The sequence below is a fragment of the Ursus americanus genome, chromosome 10 (assembly GCF_024610735.1).
Source record: "Ursus americanus isolate L20-20 chromosome 10, mUrsAme1.1.p, whole genome shotgun sequence".
In the NCBI taxonomy this organism is placed as follows: Eukaryota; Metazoa; Chordata; class Mammalia; order Carnivora; family Ursidae; genus Ursus; species Ursus americanus.
In genome coordinates, this window is record NC_142136.1 from 79,035,746 (window position 1) to 79,051,998 (window position 16,253).

At 41.7% G+C, this 16,253-nt stretch overlaps 1 protein-coding gene across 3 annotated transcripts in view; it reads right to left on the minus strand.

The window, feature by feature from the left end:
• Positions 1 to 5,888, minus strand: part of FAM168B (family with sequence similarity 168 member B) — a 40,604-nt gene extending 34,716 nt beyond the window's left edge. The window contains exon 1 of one of the 3 annotated variants that reach the window (XM_045797165.2): positions 5,867 to 5,888. The gene's annotated coding sequence lies outside the window, so the exon portion shown is untranslated. The other 2 variants (XM_045797164.2, XM_045797169.2) reach the window with 2 other exon arrangements.
• Positions 5,889 to 16,253: the final 10,365 nt, after the last annotated feature.

The window sequence follows — 16,253 nt, forward strand, 5'->3', positions numbered from 1 at the left end:
ATCTCTGAGCTTCAACTATGATCTGTTGAGAAAGTATATAATTTCCAAAATTCTGTTTCTCCATTCTGTGCCAGAACGTAGTTTTCTCAATTAAATCCAAGATAAGCAAAGCACCATGCAAAGGCCACAGAGAAAACAAAAAGAGCAAGTCACAAGCTTCTAAGTTTACAATCTAGAAAAGTTCTGTCCAATAGAACCTTCTGTGAAGATGCAAATGTATGGCAACTATCCATGTAAAGTAGCCACTAATGGCTGGCTAGTGAACACCTGAAGTGTGGCCAGCACAATGAAGGAACTGCATTTTATTTTTTTTAAGATTTTATTTATTTATTTATTTGACAGAGAGAGAGAGACAGCCAGCGAGAGAGGAACACAAGCAGGGGGAGTGGGAGAGGAAGAAGCAGGCTCCCAGCGGAGGAGCCTGATGCGGGGCTCGATCCCAGAACGCCGTGATCACGCCCTGAGCTGAAGGCAGACGCTTAACGACTGAGCCACCCAGATGCCCCAAGGAACTGCATTTTACTTTAACTTAAACAGTCACATGTATCGTGTAGGTGATGGCTATTGTATTGGAGAACTCAGGCCTATAAGGTAAAAGACATGAATAATGGTGATACAGGGCAAAGAGTATTAATAGACACATTAAATACCATAAAGGAATGAAGTGTTCTGAGGGTTGAGTGGAGAGAGCAATAATTCAACAGGTGAGGCGAGGAAGAGTCAGGACAAACGTGATTACAGAGGTAGTATTTCCAATAAGCTCTGAACAAGTACAATCCCAAAAAGCCATAGAAGTGAGAAAATGCAAGATGTACTTTAGGAATATTGGGCAATTGGGCTTGTAGGGAATCAACAAAGATGATCATGGAAACACAGTTTAGTTTCACAGAACCATCATGTGGAGACCCTTAAATGTGGGGCTGAGTATATGTCATCTGATAGGCAATGAAACTCATGAATAGCACAGCAAATTAACACAAGAGTTACCATATGACCTGGTAATTCCACTCCTTGGTAAATACCTAAGAGAAATGAAAACATACATCTACACAAAAATCTGTACACAAATGTTTATTATTTGTAACAGCCAAAAACCATAAACAACTCAAATGAAGCACTGAACACCACAAGGCTCTCCTGCCATAAGGATCTCAGTATAAACCAATAACACGATTCTACTATACGCTTGCCACTAAAAAGCGTATAGAATTCCATTAGCGGGGCACCTGGGTGGCTCAGTCGTTAAGCGCCTGCCTTTGGCTCAGGGCGTGATCCCAGAGTCCTGGGATGGGGCCCCACATCAGGCTCCTCCATTGGGAGCCTGCTTCTTCCTCTCCCACTCCCCCCGCCTGTGTTCCCTCTCTTGCTGTCTGGCTCTCTGTCAAATAAATAAATAAAATCTTAAAAAAAAAAAAAAAAAACGAATTGCATTAGAATTCTCAATACCGTAAGTTCCAAACTACCCAGAAGTTGTATCTCCTAAAAGCATTTTTACCTCCCCAGAGGATAACATTTCTAAAGAGACTGAAAAATCTTAATGCATTAAAAATATTAGGCGAGAAAATATAACAAGATTGATGAAAGAAAATGTTGCAGTTTCCTCTCCTATCCAATAAAAGGGCTTGCCTGAGTAATACAAAGACAAAGTCGGTGAACTAACGTCAAAAAAAAAACAAAACAAACCAAAACAAAAAACCAACTTCTCAGGTTACTTGTTCAAATAATGAGATTCCCCCAAGATTCTGAGCCTTGAGGATAGGGAAAATACTTTGTTCAGCTTTGTCTTCCTGCATCTCACCAGTGCTTGGCACACAGGTAGCTTACATGTATCTTTTGAATGTTTTTGAAGAACTTCTGAATGTTTTTGTTATGATAGGAAATACAACTTTTCACAGCAATAAATATGAAGTTGAGGGGAGCCTAATTGGCTCAGTCAGAGCATGTGACTCTTTATATCAGGGTAGTTTAGTTCAAGCCCCATACTGGGTGTAGAGCTTACTAAAAATATATATATGTATATATATGTATATATATGTATATATATGTATATATATGTGTATATATGTGTATATGTGTATATATGTGTATATATGTGTATATATATGTATATATGTATATATATGCATATATATATGAAGTTGAGATATTTATTTAAACTGTAACTCAGAACAGTTGAAACGTATCTGTTTATTGATTAGTGACTATGAAAGCTGAACCCACCAGCCAATCTTAACATTAGAAAGCAAACTATTTAACATTATGTGCATGCTCATATAACAGAATTACTCTGCATGACCTAACATGTACTACTACAAGAACATTACAACCTGAATCTAATGAATCTTATACATCCAACTTCTAGTTTGCAGAAAAAGAAGTTGGAGGAATAGAATACACACCATGAAGCAAACAGACAAACCCAAAAGATGGGGCATCTTAGAGGACAAATAACCCAGTTTCTTCAGTTAGTCAATGGTCTGAAAACTGGTGGGGATTAGGGGGGTGGGGAGCAGGGAGGGCAGTTCTAGATTAAAATAGATTTAGACATAAAAACCATTAGGTAGTTTTGTTTGGATTTTGGTTTAGATTGAAAAAAAACTGTAAAAAGATATTTTAAGGATTTAGGGACACAACTGAATATGGGCTAAGTATCAAATGGCATTAAACAACTGTTAATTTTGCTAGGTGTGGTTATAGCATTTTGGTTATGTAAAGACACCATTTTTCAGAAGTACATGCTAAGCTAAAAAATGACATGATGTCTCTAACTTTAAGTATTCTTACAAAAAAGGGAAATTACAGTGTAAGGCCAATAACTGATATGCTGAGATACTGGGTTATGGCTATATATTCTATTATTATACTTTTTAAGTTTGCATAACAAAATATAAGGAAAAAACACATCATCATCATTCTGCCTGGGATCCTAGTGCCACTGACCACCCAGAAACCACCAATTTCCCAGTCTGATTTACTGTGGGCCAAGGATCCCAATTCCAATACTAGATCCAGAGAGTACCACTTTTTTTCTTCCCCCATCTGGAATGACTCAACTGTCAGAATACCTATGGATGGTTTGACACCTGCACCAGGAAAGACAAATCTCAGAATTACCTCTAAAAAAGATGACAACAAAAATTTCTGAATTTGAAAATCCAGTAATAATCAGAAATAAAATACATTTAAGACCCATCACTGTATTATTTTCTCCAGTTTCAAAAGATACCATGATCTAAAGAAAGTTCCCACACGTAAATATAAAACTTTGAAGGCCTTTTATATTAGTATTTCATATCAACAAAACTAATTTCAAGAAGCTTAAATTTTACTTCTCTCAAAGACATCAATATACAAGATAAAATACCCTTTAGTACAACCAACACTGGTAATTCTCAGCAACGTCTGATATTATCAAGAAAAGCATGTAAGAGGAGAAAGTTCTTCTCAACTCCCTCAAACTCTACCTTCACTACTGAGGTTGCAATCTATTGGGAGAAATTCATGTATTTCTCACAGGACTGAAGAGACTTCAAAGACATAGATGTAAAGTGGAACACAGACATGAGAAAAGTAACTATTACTCTATTACACTGGTGTACTACTATTTTAAGTGTTTCAACTGATCTTGGAAAAGAAGGTGTTTAAGTGAGACAAATCTGGCAGACAAAAATTTCCCTTTAAACTACGTAATTTATAGGGGTGCCGGGGTGGCTCAGTCTGTTAAGCCTCCAAATCTTGACTTCAGCTCAGGTCCTGATCTCAGGATCATGGGTTCAAGACCCATGCTGGGCTCCACCCTGGCCATGGAGCCACCTCAAAAAAAAAATTTTTTTTTAACTACATAGTCTACAAAAACTTCAAATATTTTCAAGTGCACTTAAGTTTCTTTTTTTTTTTTCAATTCTAATCCTCTACCTCTGTGACATTATACTAATTTTCCTGATGTTCAAAAATTCAAATGATTTTGGCATTATAATTCTAACCTTAAAATGAAAATGAGTTGAAAGGCACGTGTAGAGCAGAATAATAACTAAATATCCTAACAAATATATCAGGGCCTGATAAAAGGGCAGAGGGCAGTAACAGCAACAGCAGCAGATGGTGCTTCCTCCTGAGATGCAGGCACTTGCCTCACACATACAAAGAGGGGATGCTGCTACCTGCTCAGCATTTCTAGACTGCTGCACAAGAACACCCGGCAGAACGCACAGGCAGCCAGCTGTCTCCAACTCAGAAGGCCTTCGGAGACTTCTACCAACCCTCAGCTTCCATTCACTCACAAACACAACTAAATATAAGTAACATGCAAACACCCCGACGAAAGCAAGCCAGATTTATAAAGCTGGGGGAAAAAATCTTCACAATGTGCACACACTAGCTTCGGCATTAGGAAAAAGAGCCTTATGGGGCGCCTGGGTGGCTCAGTCGTTAAGCGTTTGCCTTTGGCTCAGGGCGTGATCCCAGGCTCCTAGGATGGAGCCCCGCATCACGCTCCCTGCTCCGCTGGGAGCCTGCTTATTCCTCTTCCACTCCCCCTGCTTGTGTTCCCTCTCTCGCTGGCTGTCTCTCTCTCTGTCAAATTAAAAAAAAAAAAAGCCTTAAGTTGTCCAACTGGCTGTCAAAGCAAAAGTAGTCCACTACTTTACTTACCAAAGTTGCAAAATGTGTCCTTATTACTGTCCACAGCAAAAACTTCTCATCTAAACTTTTCCATGTAATAGTTGAGAAAATCTCAAATTACACAAGGATGACATGAGAATTTAAGGTTTGGGAACAAGACAAAATTTTTCATTTAAAAATTTTTCCTCCATGCCAAAAACACTCCAAAATATTTTTATGCATGACCTGAATGAAACATTAACTCATACAATCCATTACACGCACACATACATATATTATGAAAGAAAAATACCCCGTTTGTGGACAGATTGCAAAGGTACACCTCTTTTTCAAAGTTAACCCAGACTGGGCCACGAAACGTCCTTTCTGAAGAAATTAAAAGCCTTTCAAGCTGGAGGGTGAACACTAAGCTTCTGCCAGGCAAATGGAAAATTTTTCACTTTGTGAGTAGACAAACTGAATAGTTTACACATTCGAAATGATTACAACCACAAGAATCCTAAATCTAAGTTACAGAAAACAACACCCTGCCTCTTCCCCATTTTTTCGTACGTTTTCCTGACCCGATCTAAGACCAACCGCAATTAGGCCCAGAGAACATTCTTGTGCAGACTCCAGAGAACATTCTTGTGCAGACGCCACCTCTCCCCGGCCACCTGGGCAGCAGCCCCCCCCTCCCGCTCCTGGCCGCCCACACCGCACCTGCCCGAGCGCGGGTCCGCGCCCAGCTCCGCCTCCCTCGGGCCCCCAGATGCCCGGTCTGCCCCACGGGAAAAAGCACAGCCGGGCTTCGTCCCGCGGGGACCGATAGGCCGTCCCCCCCGCCGCGCCGCCAAGCGACCCCGAGCCGCGAGCCCGACCTTGGCGCCGCCCCAGGCCGGCCGCACAAAGCGCCGCACTTCCGGCCGGGCAGCGCCTCCGCCCCAGCCCGCCACCCCGCCACCCCGGCCCACGCGCAGCCCCGGGCCCGAGAGGGCGCCGCGGCCCCTCCGCCCCGCCCCCGCCCGGGGGCGCCCGCCCGCACTCACCGCGCCGCGGCGGCGGCGGCCTGGGCCTCGGTGACCAGCGCACGCCGGCCCGGGGTGGGCTCGGCGGTGGTGCTCGGCGAGGGACGAGCGCCGCGGAGGGCTGCTCCGATGCGGGAGCTGAGCCTCAAAGTCCCCCGTTGCCGCCGCCGCCTCCCCGGCCCGCGCTTCCAGTCGCTCCGCTCCGCCCGACCCGCCTCTCCGCAGCCCGCGCTACCCACCGACGCTGCGCGGCCACCGAGTCTCCGACCTCACTTCCGCCTGGCGCGCGCCGCAGCGAGGGCGCGCTGGGCACGTGACTGGAGGGCTGCGTCCAGACTCGGGTGGTGGCGTGCGCGCTCCCGCTGGCGACTGAGAGGCGCCCGGATGGAGATTCTGCCGGTAGCTGCGCGGCGAGCGACCCAGGGTGGATCTGTCTACCCTAGGGCGGCGCGTGCGGTGGGTGAGGGCGAGAAACCCGAGCGGCCAACGCCGGACATCTGTGTCCGCCTTTCGGAATAAGCACTCCTCTGGACTGTTCCTGCTTACGCTATTTTTGCCCTTATACTAATGAAATATGGAAGGAACATATTGGAACATAATTATAGTTTTACTAATTTCTTATGAGAAATATGTCTTCGATTTCGTATTTTTAAAACAGCCACCGTACTACAGGAATCTGTGTGTAAACGAAGACACGAGGGTGTGCTGGTGGTTTGTGACTCGGTCCTGGCTGTGATGCTCGATGGTGACTACTGAGGGCAAGGCTCAGCACCGTAGCCAGGGCTGGTGTGGTGGCCGCAGTCGAAGTGCTATCCGACCGAATGGCGAGGGAGCCCGGCCTGGAACATCCCAGGGACGGTCGCAGCACAGCACGTCCCAGCCCCGCCAGCCAGAGCACCAAGTACAGGTCGCCAACGAGGACACTGCGCTCGCTCTGCTGATCACTGTTTCCAAAGCTCTGCATTCATTAGGTCGTAATAAAGCATTTTGCAAACGAGGGAATTAAAACACAAAGAAGTTGATAAGCCTTCAAGATCACGCTACTAGGAAACCCACTCAGGATTCAAACCCCAACATCCGGCGTCGGAGTGCATGCAATTCTCGGATTTAGTTTTCCCAGAACAGCTATAGCTGCTTGTGTGACATTGATAGGACCCACGAGTTCCTTGCCTGAGCTGAGAGTCAGTGAGTCTGCCTTGAAGAGTGGTGGAGGAACCTGTGATGCAGGCTGGGATGGGTCCTTTGGAAGGGCCTGGAGAAAGCAGGACAACCCTGTGGGCCTGTACTCAGCAGAAAGCCCGGGGAGTTTACCTTGACGACCAAGCAGAGGAATAACCTGATATGGAGGGACACTCCGTACATACAGTTCCTAAAGACACTGCCGGGCATATCTGTAAGAACTCAGAGTAGGTTAAAGTAGTGGCAAGGGACATGGTTTCTGGTAAGCTGTAAATGTTGACTTTTTTTTTTTCCTAAGATTTATTGGGGGGGTGGGCTGAGGGAGAGGAAGAGACATCTTCAAGTAGGCTCCCTGCTGAACTGGGCTGGATCCCAGAAACCCCAGACTTGAGCAGAAATCAAGAGTTGCCTGCTTAAGGCACTAAGCCATCCAGGCGCTTCTGAAGATTTTATTTTTTAGTAATATCTACACCCAAAGTGAGGCTGAACTTACAACCCCAAGATCAAGAGTAGCATGCTCCACTAACTGAACCAGTTAGAAGCCCTAAATGTTGACAGTTTTAAGTAAGATTATGTTACTCTTTAAAAATCCATTAGCATATAAACGCTATGGCGATTCAATTCCCACCTTTTTCCACTTTAAAATACATGAGTAAGTTCTATAACAAAAAAAATTTTTCCCTTTTCTCTTGACTGCTTCAATTTCACTGCCCCCACAGAATTTTGCCCTAATATACTTGGTTTGTTATTGTTTTTTTTTTGATCACTTGTATCTGTTCAGGATAGCTAGGAAATGCTCCAGTACAACAAACCCAAAATTTCAGTATCTTCACACAACAGAATTTTATTTCCAACATACGCATCAGGTCAAAAACAGGTCGGATCACCTGAAAAACTACACAAACAATAAGAGAATTCAGTGACAAGCAATAATCAAAATGAAAAAAATATATATAGCTATCATGCATCTAGTTAACCAGTTAAATTAAATTACAATACAATTAAATTATACAAAATATCAATATTATACAAGGAATATATAAATATAATGATATAATGCCAGCAATAAACTTATATAAGAATTGCACAAGATCTATGTGAATAAAACTTTAAATAATTCCTGAATGGCACAAAAGAACACTTAAACACATGGAGAAAAACATCATATCCTTGGATGAGTACATTTAACATCAAAAAGATGTCAATGCTCCCTAAATTAATTTATAAATTTAAATACAATTCCTATGAAACACCAATAATTACTTTTAACTAGAGGAAGTGATTCTAATTTACATATGGGAAAAAATCAAAAAGAATCAAAAGAAATAATCTTCCAGGAAAACTTTGAAAATAAAGAGTAATAGGGTGGTGGCTGGTTACTAGATAAGAAAACATATTTAAAAGCCTTAACGAGGCACCTGGATGGCTCAGTTGGTTAAGCATCTGCCTTCAGCTCAGGTCCTGATCCCAGGGTTCTGGGATAGACCCCTGAATCCTCCTCACTCAGTGGGGAGTCTGCTTCTCCCTCTCCCTCTAGCCCTCAACCCCTGCTCTTGCTCTCTCTCTCAAATAAATAAAATCTTAAAAAAAAAAAAAGCCTCAATAAGGAACACCTGGGTGGCTCAGTGGGTAAAGGGTCTGCCTTCAGCTCAGGTTGTGATCCCACGGTCCTGGGATCAAGCCCCATGACCAGCTCCCCATTCAGCGAGGAGTTGGCTTCTTCCTCTTGCTCTCCATCTGCCCTGCTCATATTCTCTTCCTCTCTCAAATAAATAAATAAAATCTTTAAAAAATAATAATAAAGCCTCAGTAAATAAAGCAGTGTGTCATTGATGCATGAATAGACAGACCAGTGATATATAACAGAAAACCCAGAAATACACCCCAATGATTTTGGAAATCACCAAGGATAAAGATGGATCATTCAATAAATGCTATTGGGACGAAAATATAGCCACCTGAAAAAACATAAAATTGGGTCCATACCTTACACCATACCAGAGTGAAATCCAAATCAAAAAAGGTACAAATGTGTAACAGTGGAATCATAAAAGGACAAGAAGAAAACATGGGGAAAATCCTTTTTAATCTCGGAGTAAAGAAGGCCTTTTTTTTTTTAAGATTTATTTATTTGAGAGAGAGCAAGAGCAAAGGAGCACAAGCAGGGGGGAGGGGCAGAGGGAGAGGAAGAAACGGGGAGCCCGATGCTGGACTCGATTCCAGGACGCCAGGATCATGACCTGAGGGGAAAGCAGACACTTAACCGACTGAGCACCCAGGTGCCCTAAAGAAGGCCTTTCTAACTCCTGCTCAAAATCCAGAAGCCATGACTATGAAAAATATTGGTTTGGCAAAAAGCACCATGAACATAGTCAAAAGACAGATGATTAACAAGAAATAAATAGTTCCAACACATGTGATAGACAAAGGGATAATCTCCCTAGCATAAAGGAATTTCAAAAGTTAGTAAGAAGTCCTACAAGCCAGTAAAAAACAATGATGAAAGTTCACAGAAAAGAAAGTAAATAGCTCTTAATCCTATAAAAAAATTCAATCTTACTCATTAAGAGAAAAATGCAAGTTAAAACCTTTGATATAGCATTTTCCCCCTATTTGATTGGCACATATCCAAAAAAATTGATGGTACACTATATTGATGTGGCTGTGGGGAAGCAGGCACACTGCTGGACTGGAGAAAGGACTGTTTGGTGATGTATTGTGAGAAGTATACACGAAACATTTGACCCAACAATTCCACTCCTGGGAATTTGTCTATAGAGATGCTCTCTGGGGTATAAAATGAAATAGGTGCAAGCTTATTCATTGCAGCATTGTTGTGAGTAGCAAAATATTGGAAACAACCCTAGTGTCCATCAATAGGGGACTGATTTACTGACTGGTCTCCATACAATAAATTACCCTCTAACTCAAGAAACAAATAAGCAACCTTTCTATATGTTGAAATGGGAATATCATTAGGGTAGACTGTCAAATGAACAAAGCAAAGGATAGAACTGTTCTTATAGGCTGAATTGTGTTCTCCCACTTTTAACTCATATGTGGAAGCCCTAACCCCCAGTACTTCAGAATCTGTATTCGCAGATAGGGCCTTTAAGGAAATATTTAGGTTAAAATAAGGTCAGTGGGATAGGCCCTAATCCAATCTGATTGATGTCTTTATAAGAAGAGGAGATTAGGACACAGACAACACAGATGACTGGACAGCCGTGTGAGGACACAGTGAGAAGGTGATCATCTACAAGCCACAGAGAAAGACATCCGGAGAATCTAACCCTGCTGGCACCATGATCTTGGACGTCTAGCCTCCAGAACTGGGAGAACATAAATTGTTGTTGTCTAAGCTGTTTTGTCTGAGGTATTTGTTATGGCAGCCCTAGTCAACTAATACAACTGGGTTAAAGAACATTGTGTAAAAAGGGGAGATGAAAATACATATTAGTATTTACTTGTGTACAAATACAGAAATAACTTCTGGGGCGCCTGGGTGGCACAGTTGGTTAAGTGTCTGGCTCTTGGTTTTGGTTCAGGTCATGATCTCAGGGTCCTGGGATCAAGCCCCCCATCAGGCTCCAAGCACTCCTCTGCCACTTGCGCTCTCTCTCTCTCTAAAAATAAGTAAATAAAATCTTTAAAAAAAAAAACAAATACAGAATTAATTTCTAAAATCCGAGAAACTAGCAGTTGTGATTACCTTTAGGCCAGGGACAGAGTGGGCCCTGAGCAAATGGGGGACAGGGATGAGAAGAATAATTTTCAAGGTTTGTTTTTCTTTTGAAATATATGAATGTATCACATAGGCTAAAATTAAATTATAAATAAATAAAAATCTAATATACTTCCTGGACTGTAAAATGATATAATCATTTTGGAAAAAGATCTGGTTGTTTCTTAAAAAACTAAACACACGCATGTCCTATCACCTAATAAATTGTAGGTATCTGCCAAAGAGAGTTGAAAACATACATCCAGGGGCGCCTGGGTGGCACAGCGGTTAAGCGCCTGCCTTCGGCTCAGGGCGTGATCCCGGCGTTCCGGGATCGAGTCCCACATCAGGCTCCTCTGCTATGAGCCTGCTTCTTCCTCTCCCACTTCTCCTGCTTGTGTTCCCTCTCTCGCTGGCTGTCTCTCTCTCTGTCAAATAAATAAATAAAATCTTTAAAAAAAAAAAAAAGAAAAGAAAACATACATCCAGGCAAAGGAATTTTACAAAAATGTTTATAACAGTTTTATTCATAATAGCTAAAAATTGAAAAAAGTACACACAAATATCATCAGGAGAATAGCTGAACAAACTTGGTAGGGTGCCTGGGGTCTGCTTACAATGACCTGTACTGGCTCCTGAAAGCCTAAGGATACATTTTCAGGAATTTGGCAAGACATTTGGCAAGACGGACATTATTAACAGTTGTAGACATTTGATATTAAAAAAAAAAAAAATTCAAAAACTTATCCTTTCCTAATTTTTGTGTTTTGTTGTTGCCTGTGCCCTGAGGCTCTTTGCTGCTGTTGGAACTGCCTGGTGGAAATGTTCTGTAACACTAGGCTACGGGGCTTCCTTTCCCGCCTCTCCTCCATGAGGTCACGTTGTAGCCTGAAATCAACCATGGTCAGATTATCTACACCATGCAACTTGTCCAGTAATACTAATCAGGGCTTGATTTATTGTTTGCTAATTTTATAGGCTTAAGAATATGATAGAGAGGGGCGCCTGGGTGGCACAGCGGTTAAGCATCTGCCTTCGGCTCAGGGTGTGATCCCGGCGTCATGGGATCGAGCCCCACATCAGGCTCCTCCGCTATGAGCCTGCTTCTTCCTCTCCCACTCCCCCTGCTTGTGTTCCCTCTCTCGCTGGCTGTCTCTATCTCTGTTGAATAAATAAATAAAATCTTTTAAAAAAAATAAAGAGTATGAACTTGAACTTCTTTATAGTATCACATTTCACTCCAGAAGGGTTACACCAATCTACCGTTGCACAAACACTGTACCACTGACTGTCTCATCAACTCCTTATATTGAGCATTTCATTAAAAATCTTTTAAAATTTGATCACTAAAAATCTATTTCATTTGTTTTAATTTGCATTTATTAGATTACAGGCAAGATTCATTTAAAAATGTTTGTTGCGGGGCGCCTGGGGGGCTCAGTAGTTTACATCTAACTCTTGATTTCTGCTCAGGTCATGATCTCAGGGTCAAGAGATCGAGCTCTGTGTCTGCATCTGTGTCAGGTTCTGCCCCTGGATGGACATGCAGCCTGCTTTGCCTACCACTCCCTCCCCACTGCGTTCTCATTTTCTCTCTCTCTATAAAAAAAAAAGAAAAAAAATGTTCGTTGCATTTGCTTTTTCTCTTATGTGAATGATTTACTCATACATTTTTTTGCCTGTTTTTGTACTGGAGTCTGACTGTTTTTCTTGCCAATCTATTTGAACTCCTTCTACATAAAAATTGAGGGGTTAATAGGAAAATAGCACTGTTTTCTGTTCACTATCTAGCTGGAGGCAAAGTTTTTAAGAGTAAACAATTTTTGGTTTGGTTTTGGTTCAGCACATAGGATTGAACATAGGAATCTACTTCCCTTCCCTTCCAAACCCTATTTAGGCAAAAGAAAAAGTATTTTTATTTATTATTATTATTATTATTATTATTATTATTATTATTATTATTATTAAGTAGGCTCCATGCCCAGCCCAATGTGGGGCTCTAACTCAAGACCCCAAGATCAAGACCTGAGCTGAGATCAAGAGTCAGATGCTCAACCGACTGAGCCACTCAGGCATCCCGCAAAAACAAAAGTATTTTTAAAAGAATGAGTCCTGAATAGTCCTGGAAAATAAGCTAAGGGTATGATCAGTTAACTAGACATTTAGAGACAGTTGAGCATGATAGAAAGCAATTGGGTTTGGCACACTTTGGTCTTCTATTCTCTCCTTAGAGTTCTATGAAATAGATACTAGGTGTTTAAAAATAATAAGCAACACAGCTGGCTGAAGCAGTAGTAGAGGCTTGGGGGAGGAGAGGGACTCACTTTCATGTGGATGGTTTAAAGAGTCAGAGCAGGTGTGAGGTCAGGAGGGGGAAGGGTGGTGAGAAATAGGCCTGTAAACAGGGACAGTGACAGCAGGCTGCCCGTGCCACAGCTGTGCCCCATCTCTCTTCCCCATTCTTGTGTGCATGGACAGTTTCATGTTTATAGTGGGCAAAAACACAACCGCTCTCCTCAAAAGAAATGGGCTCAACTATCTGAAGAAAGATAACACTTTTCAGCAGATGTTGAGGGCAAAATAAAATCAAATTTAAACATGCAAAAACTCATTATTTCCTACCCAATAAAGAAAGTTTCAGAATTTCCTTTTAAGAACAGCAAAGGTGCAGTGAGCAGAGTGGAAGAGCTTCCTAGTCCTGGACTAGGCTCGGCTTTGCCTTGACCGAAGAGCCAAGTCTGTTTCTCACTAGGATTCTCATTCTAAATGATGTGGGGTGCGGCATGGAAGGGCATGACATATTATTTCATGTCCTATTAATTTTTATAAAGTTTATTTATTTATTTTAAACGATTTTTAAAAGATTTATGTATTTCTTTGAGAGAGTGAGAGCATGAGCAGGGGGGAGGGGCAGTGTGAGAGGGAGAAGCGGACTCCCCCCTGACCCTGGGATCACAACCTGAGCTGAAGGCAGAAGCTTAAGGGACTGAGCCACCCAGGCGCCCCTTTTTATTTATTTTAGTAATCTCTACACCCAGCATGGGGCTTGAACTCATAACCACGAGAGCACAAGTCACATGCTCTACTGACTGAGCCAGCCAGGGGCCCTATGTCTTATTTAGATTTTCTTTTTTAACAACAAAAAAAACTTACACTTTCTTTCAATTTCAGTACTAGTAATTAGGGCAAAAAAGGGAGCGGGGCTAATCAGCACATAATTTGGTTTGATTGAGCTGAGGACCACAAATTCTATAGTGCCATGGAGCCAGGGGACTGATGAATGCAGAGTCCCAGTGTATCTCCTTGAAACCCCATTTCAATTCTAGATCACAGGCCACATACTCAGTATTGGCAGATGTGCGGCTGGACATTAGGTGTTCTTACCCACAGTTGGCCTTCTTCCTCCTATATTTTTCTTGTCAGCAAACTTGGACAGAAAGCCCATTTTACTGGGCACTGCTCCTTGTGAGAGTGCCCTGCAACCATCCTCCAATCCAAATGCATCACTGGGTCCGGTGGCAGAAAGTTGGGTGTGCTGGGGTCAAAATGACTTAGGTGATTTGCGAGCATGTCAGAACACTCCAGAGAAGACTTTCATTTACCTCCATTTATGAAATCCCAGGAGTCCAGGATGATTAGGATCTGAACATTGCTGTTTGTCATATCACCAGTGACTGGTACACTATGATTTTTCAATTCATATTTATTGAATTGTGTTTGTAACTATGCACAAGGTATGGTGCTGGTGAGTGCTTATGAGCTTTTCTACCTATGGTAAAATTGTGTATTAATAGCCTAAGAGAACTATTTTGACCTGAATTCGTGTTAAAGAGATTGGAGAATTGAAAGAAAGAAAGAAAGAAAGAAAGAAAGAAAGAAAGAAAGAAAGAAAGATAGAAAGAAAGAAAGAAAAGCAAGCCAATTTTACTAAACCAGAAAACTTACTAGAAGATATTTCCTGCTTCAGCTCCTGGAACATCTACATAAACCAAACTGGATTCAAATATTACTTTTTTCTGGGGCACCTGGGTGGCTCAATTGGTTAAGCGGCCAACTCTTATTTCAGCTTAGGTCTTGATCTCAGGGTTGTGAGTTTAAGCCCTGTGTTGGGCTCCATGCTGGGCGTGGACCTACTTTAAAAAAAAAATCTATCTATCTATCTATCTAATTAAGTGTTAAGTGATTAATTGAAGAAAATTTGGAAAATACAGAAGTATGAAGAAGAAATAAGTCATCCATAGACCCATCACTTGAAGGCAATGTTTGTGTATTTTTGAACACTCCAAATCCAAGCCTTGAAAGATACCTAAAACTAACACAGAAGATAGGGCTAGTCTTATTGCTTTACTAAGAGAGGGTCAGGAACTTCAATGATGTCAGGCAATTTGCTCAAGCTCATCCTTGGATACTGGGACCAGGAAGAATTCTAGACGACTCCAATCTCTGAACTCTCAATTGACTAAGTCATGCAATTTTGCAAAAGATTAGATTGGAAGGCATCACAATATTTCCCACCCTGAATTTCTTTTCAGAGAGGAGCTGGGTTAAGACAGGAGCTCTTGCCATCACGGTTTGGAGTTTTGAAGACCATTAACTACAGGCCTTCCCAAAGTTGTTATTGTTGTTGTTGTATTTAAATGTGTGTTTGTATGTGTGTGTAGAGAAAGAGAGAGAGAAAGAGAGTGAAAGTTCACATGCAAATGTTAAAAATGAGAAAGTGGTCCCAAAATGGAGTCATTTGTGCAAAATTCCACACTACCAAAAAAAGGTTTAATACCTAATCTAATTGTAGTTTCAACCTCCCAGGAATAACCTTTAGCCAGACAACAGGGAATTGCCTGGTAAGCAAAATGAGATAATCCTCTTGACAGACCCCTTTTGATCTCTTTAGGAAGGCAAACTTTCCTGAAACAATGCATTCTTTGCTAATAACTTTCTTTTCCTATCCTCTTTCCACCTTTAACTTTCCTTTCCTACAGCTCATTGGAGCTCCTTTCTATTTGCTAGATGTGATGCTGCCCAATTCATGGAATCATTGAATAAAATCAATTTGATCTTTAAACTTACTCAATTAAATGTTCACTATCACAGAAAAGAAAACAAATCTTAAGTGTACAGCTCAGTAAATGTTTACAAAATTCACCCTTCAGGAGTAGGGTTGTGGGAGGCTCCCTCAGGCCACTTCCCAAGAAGGGTCCCTACCCTGAGCCCAGAGGCTCCACAGGGGCTTAAGAGCATCTTAAAAGTTTAGCAGTAAAGATTACTAACATTTCCCTTTTCTCCTCCATTGTCTTTTTTTTTAAACAAATTTTTTATTTTGGAATAATTTTATTTTTTTAAGATTTATTTATTTATTTGAGAGGGAGAGCACAAACAAGGGGAGTAGGAGAGGGATAAGCAGGCTCCCTGCAATGCAGAGCTCCACCCAGGACCCTGGGATCAGGACCTGAGTGGAAGGCAGATTCTTAACTGACTGAGCCACTCAGGTGCCCCTGGAATAATTTTAAATTTGCAGAAAAGTTAGTATACTCTTCACTCAGTTTCCTGTAATGTTTATGTCTTACATAATCATGGTGAGATTATCAAAACTAAAAATCACAAGCAATTATTATTAATTAAAATCAAGAGTTGATTTGGAATTTACCAATTTTTTCGCTAACATCCTTTTTTTCTATTCCAGGATTCCACCCTGGATCCCCCATTGCATCTGACAGTTTCTCAGT